Source organism: Apteryx rowi, unplaced genomic scaffold, assembly GCF_003343035.1.
Source record: "Apteryx rowi isolate R43461 unplaced genomic scaffold, aptRow1 scaffold_14, whole genome shotgun sequence".
Lineage (NCBI taxonomy): Eukaryota > Metazoa > Chordata > Aves > Apterygiformes > Apterygidae > Apteryx > Apteryx rowi.
In genome coordinates this window covers 5,295,765-5,302,114 of record NW_020447641.1, presented here as the reverse complement: position 1 = coordinate 5,302,114, position 6,350 = coordinate 5,295,765, and positions in this window count along the sequence as shown.

The window sequence follows — 6,350 nt, the reverse complement described above, 5'->3', positions numbered from 1 at the left end:
TTGAGCTTGGGAGCAAAGGGGATGGCTGCCTGAATACCTTGGTCAAGGAAGAGTAACCTCCAGTCTCCCTCCTATGTAAAAAGAAAAGGAGCTGAAATTAATTCCTGTCTGACTGTTATTGACTGGGTTATAAAGTGCTTTGTTAACTCAGTAATGAAGATGACCATAGGTGTCCCTAAGATAGATGGCCCTCTGTTTGGATAAATATTCATAATATTTCTATCATGCTTATTACTCTAATATCTGGGCACTGTGACTGAATGCAGGTACCTGATCCTGCTGCCTCTAAACATCTCATCTGAGGTTGTGAAAGGCCACAGAGCCACCAGGATGGCCAATTCCTACGCAGTGTAAACGGGCTTAAAAATGTAGCTGCCAGGTGWACAGTTTAACAGCAGAACCCAATGAAAAGTCAAAGCGTCAGATTTAGTTAACAAGACTAGTAGTCCTATGCACTGGAAACCTCCTGTGACTGACTACAATCCCCAAGAGGCTCCCTTGCATCAATCAAGCCATAATCTCAGGCTCGTTCAAACCACTCCTACCAGACACAAAGGTCTCAGGATGTGCATGCAGAAGCAAATTTCCAAATTGATTTGCAAAACCTCTGAAATGCAGCCATCAAGAAGTGAACTGATCACACACAAGTTGAGCAAACATGGGAGTCTGATTTTCCCTCACTTATAACAATGAGGCTGAAATTGGACTTCCAGCTCTTTGCAAGTTACCCTGTTACTTTTTGGAGAACCACAAGGCACATTCATGCTAATGCAAAGAGAAGAAGTTGAAGCTACTTTGCATCAATGATTCCTTAACGATTCTGCTGGCTATAAAATGGGATAAAGACAGCCAGTTCTGGTATTTTCCTGGCAGTGACTGGATGAGAATGTGATGAGCAGAGGTTCAGGGGTGCTGGGGATTTGCTAGGAATCAGCTCTTAGGATTGCATTCATCCTTCCCCAAGAAGTTGTTTCCTGTGCACAAGCAAACATAAAATTGCATCCACGACTTACATAGGTTGAACCAGAAGAGAGTTTTAACCTGATTTCTTAATGAAATGAGGCATATGCAGTTGCATTGCTTTTTGCCTGACTAATTTCTCATAATTTCTGAAATCATCAGTGCCTTCCAATAAAATTTGATTGAGAGGAAGAGGTCTAAAGGCATTGCCTCTCCAACAGGTTTGGGGAAAACAGGCAGTTGAGTAGAGGAGAATCTATTAATGCTTCCACAGAAGGAAAGACTGCTGTGCAACCTGAGCTGTCACCTGGGAAAAGTGGTCCTGAACACTCTAATTGCAAGAAAGTCTTCAATCAGAGCTCACGCCTTGTTCATTACTCCATCCTTGGGCATCCTTGGGTTTCATTTCCGTGATTCAGCAAAGTTCCTTGGCGTCTAAGGAGACAGGAGCTCAGACTGAAGCTTTGCTGGGGTTAAGGCCTTCAGAACACCACTTTCCTTTATAGATTCTCTGATGCTGAAAAAGAGCTGAATTCATGCTGCAGCATTACTTTAATTCAGAGAAGTCATCAATCAGAAAATAGATTTCTTCAGTTCTCATGTTCAGAAAACTCATTGGTTAACAATCTAGCACTCCTGACCTCCGATTTGATTGCACAAACCTGTCATAAGTTTGGGGTCTACTTCTGTTTTACCAAAATATTCTTATCCAATATCTTTAATTATTATATGTATATATACTTTTTTTGTAATTGTCAGTATTCTAACCTTGCAAAAACCCAAGACTAAAATGTTTGCTCAACCATTTTTATTTCTTTTTGTGGCTCTCTGGTCTGTAAAATTGGAGGGTTGCTCTAGAATCCTATACTGCTGGAATTTATCCGTTTAGAGAAAAGTATGGTTTAATCTATGCTTTGAAGAACAAAGCAGAACACAAAAAATTACATGGACTGTGCAAAGAGATTATAAAGGAGAAAACAGAACAAAACAAAGTAGGTCAAATTTTGGACATAATCCAACATTGCAAATTTCTGTTTATGAGCCCAAATGTTTTTTCCTTAAAAATCAACAGTTGTGTCTGCTAGGGATTTCTGTATGAATAAAGTCCAGCCTTCCATGGCTACTCCTTTGCTGTTCCAGTTAGTAACTATTTAAAGGGAAAGTTTCTCATACAGCAGAAACAAACAGTCTGAAGCTAGACATTGAATGTCTTAATCTCACAAATGCTGACACATGCTTGAGTCCTTTCACAGAAGAAGGTCTACTAAAAGCAATACAACTACAGAGAAAGTTAAAGCAAAGCATGTGTATGAGCAATTGCAAGATCACAGTCTACATGCTGTCTATACTTATATGCACAAAAGCTGTACATTTCTAACTAAATTAACTCATTTATACCTGTGGGAAAAATCACAGCCTAATATCACAAAGTGCACTGCACAAACAAATACACTGACATTCGTAACAACTGATGCGTTAACCAGAATTTGAATAGAATCATTTAAGCATTAATAACATTTCCATCTCCAGAGGTCAAGCCTTTTCACTCCCATGCACTTTGACATCCATTAGTAACTGAATGTATTTCTAATAGAAAGCTAAATAAAGCCAACAAACCAAGCACATATTTGCACAAATATAAATGGAAACTGGATATAAAATCAGATCTATAGTACTGCAAGAGTTTAGCATATGTGGGAGAATCTTAACATTTACCATCAAGACAGTAGATACATGTTCTTCACTGTTACATATATGAAATGCAATACTGGGTAAGACCAACAGTTCTTCTAGGCCAGTATCCTATCTCCTTCTACAGCTACCAGTTAGGTTTATGAGGAAAGCAAAAGAACATCTCTAGATGAATAACACATCCCTAGGAGATCTTTTATCTAAACTCCAAGAAATTACTTGTTAACTTATGCTCAGAACCACGACTTCCTTATTTTCATATATATCAAAGAAAACAAGGTAAACTAAAAAGGTCAGGGAAGATAGTATGTTTACTTACTCCTGACCTACAGATGTGCTGAGCAGTTTTTTAGAAAAATTAGACCATGTCTATAGTTTTAAGGAAATTAACATTTAAATTAAAATACAGCAATTAGTGAGAACAGGTAAGTCATTTGTACTTATCTTACTGTGAGTGTTGATTTTCTTAAAGGTTGTGCATCAGAGCCCTGAGGGCACAACTGTGGAAATTAGTGGAGCCTAGTTCTGAATAAAACAGTTGCTGTGGTAAACATGGCAGAGGTTAGTTTGAAAATTGATTTACTTCAATACATACAGGAGAAGTCCACCGAAATGCATATAGGAGACTATGAAAAATAGTGTACTTAAGGGCTGCAAAACAGAACCTCTGAATAGGTTGGAAAAAAACAGATGTGTGTCTGCTTCAGTGAAGGAAACCCTTGACATTATAAAAAGAGGTATAAGAGAAACCCAGGGACCAATTACTATATGAAAGATAAGCAGGGTGTTTTGAAGAATGGCTCAGAGCACAGAAGTGTCTAAATTCCTTCTCTTTCAGAAGACCTTGGGGGAAAAAAAGCCTAACATGACCTAATTCCTTGTTTCAAGAAGGATTTTCTTTCCCCTCTCTTTTCATTGACAGAAGTGTGTCTACTCACTGCAAAGTGTAGCATTTAAGGAGGACTGTATTTTACAAAGAATTATGGAAATCAAACCATCTAGGTGACCCTGTATAGCAAACCGAGGAAATAATTCAGCTGCTGGTTCATGGCAAGTGGAAAATCTTCTCTAGGTAGTAGCGACATATTCCATCCAGAGTTATTTTTCAGCTAGGTTGGTCACCCACTACAGTTCACCATATGGTGTCACAAATGGCTGTACCAGCATAAGGAGGGAGTGGGTGGCAAGGGGGAAAGTGGGATCACTTCTTTCAAGTGATTTAAAACATGTTTGAATTACAGACTAGGGATAAATAATGAAGTTTGCCTGCCTTCTCCATTTCAGCATTTCCAGATATTTTCACTTTTGGGGTCTAATCTTGCAAGCAGCAATTGCTTTGGGCCAGACAAAAGGATCACGCCACACTGTATCCTCTCTAGGATATTAGACAATAGCCAAAACTATAGGTAAGGAGTGTAAGAAACATGGCAAGTTTAAAATGACCCTTCACCCATCAGCTTCAAACAACCAGCAGTTCAGAAATCTTCATGCAGAGGTCACTGAAACTGTAAAATAATCATAATAGAAGTATTGCTCCTACAGCTACCTGCTACTAGGAAGACAGTTTTAAGTTAAAAAAAGTAATAATACATGTATATATATTTATATATATATATATATATATACACACACATATGATCAGAGAAAGGCATCATGATTTCACATAACCATACAGTAAATACTGCAGTTCACAAACACATGCTATTATACGCATAGCTGTATTTCACCTGTTGGTAGTAACCTGACCACAAAAAAACACTGAGAAGGGGAAAAAAAAAGTCACGGTAAAACAGTTCCAGAAGTAGTGAAGAAACCACGCTTCAGAGCTGCTCAAGCTGTAGTGATTTGGCTCCTCTCCCAGAAGGACTCATCATCCACTCTACCTAGGTCAGACTGACAGCACATGTATTAGAGAAGCTTTTCTCCCACTCACACAGACAGTTATTAAATAACAATCATTCTAGTTGCTTATTCAGAAATATTCAGAAGAACTATCATGTAAAATAAAACCCCATTGTTCTGGGCTTTTAATAATAATTCTTTGAAAAGCATCTCTAATGATCACGACCACACAGACTTCATGGGGACCTAACCACAGAGGACAGCACATACATCTTTGGCCTGGGAAAAGCTGTAGAGCATTTCTTTCTGCATCCACTGATCAGCTGGAAGACTTTGGTTTGGAAGACATGCAATTGGAGAGGGAAAAGGGAGGGGGAATTTGACAAAGGTCCTTAAGCTGTAATTGCTGTGAAGATGTTGAATTAGAAATATTTATTCGCTGTTTACTACAATACATGAAGTAGGAGACACCCAAAGTTATTAGGTAGCCAATTTAAAACCAAAYAAAAAGAAATGTTTTTCTTCACACAATCAAATTGTGGAACGCACCACTGCAGGATATTTTGAAGACATACAGGATAAAAAAAGAGGGCCTCAGAAGACAAGATCCCAAGTAGATGGACCTTTGGCCTGAAGTAGTACCGCCATTACCACACAGGGGTTCTGCTCTTCTGCATCTGGTATGGAAACACATGGGAGATCTTAAGGCTCTCCCAGATGATGAAGGGCATCTGGAGACGTGGGGACCATACCCAGCCTTATAACCCTCCAATRTAATGGTAACTCTACCCTTGCTGTCCTCTATCTCCTGTGAATGAAAGTCCTGGAGTTTCTAAGGACATTCAGCCTAAAGCTTTCCCCAGAAGGATGAATTTCATCTCATACATCAGTAGAATTTGGCTGGCATACATAAATAGGAGTGGACATGTGCCAAGTCAACTGATACTAGGACCTCTTTTGGAATACCACTGAAAAAACAATAGGAAAACCCCGCAGAACTTACTCCAACTGTTCTACTCAAATGCAAACAGCACTGCAATACACTTTTCTTGGAAGAAACTATTCTGACAGTTTGTAGAATTAAAAAGAAATTCTCTGCTGGGTGAATAACTGAATGTTTGGACAGTTTGATATAGGAAACATTACACAGTCTCTGCTGTAGCAGTCTGTAGGAAAGTGTGATACAAGGCCAGCTCCTTGTTTCAAGCGTGTCATGTAATAATTTCGAGTAACAGAGAATAAGGTAGCAGCTCTGGGAGGGAAGCATCATGCCAAAATAGAGGGCATGACACACTGAAGTATGCCATTCACAGAGCACCAGTTTGCAGGCTACTTTTTGTCAGGCAACAGTAAACGTAAGAATAGAGCTCTGCAACTCCTGCCGTGTATTTGTGCCAGAATTATAGTTTATACGTGTGATAGCTCTCGGACCTCAATCCAGACCAGGAGTCTGCTATATGAGGTGCTCTACAAACAACGCCACCCTTTGTCTTTACTGAGTTCACCTTTTCCTGCTTACCTGGAAAAACATCCACGCATGGTTGTTTTGCAGCGCAAATCCCAAGTTCTGAGGGGAAAGCTCTGAAGGGGAATTCTTGGGTTTCTTCCATTGCTGCAGATGTCCCAGACCTTCATCTGAGTCCTCCTCGGGTCCTAATCCAACCAACCATAACACTAGCTACTATTGTTAATAAACAGAGCAATTTCATTAAAACAAGAACCTCTTTGTAGTAATCTGAAACAAAGTTTCCTCATCTTCATTTTTATCTGCCGTTTGACCAGCCTTAGCTTAGACAGATTTTTGGAATAAATAACAGTAACACCAGTCATTTACTGCTGACTATAGTGCCAGGTAA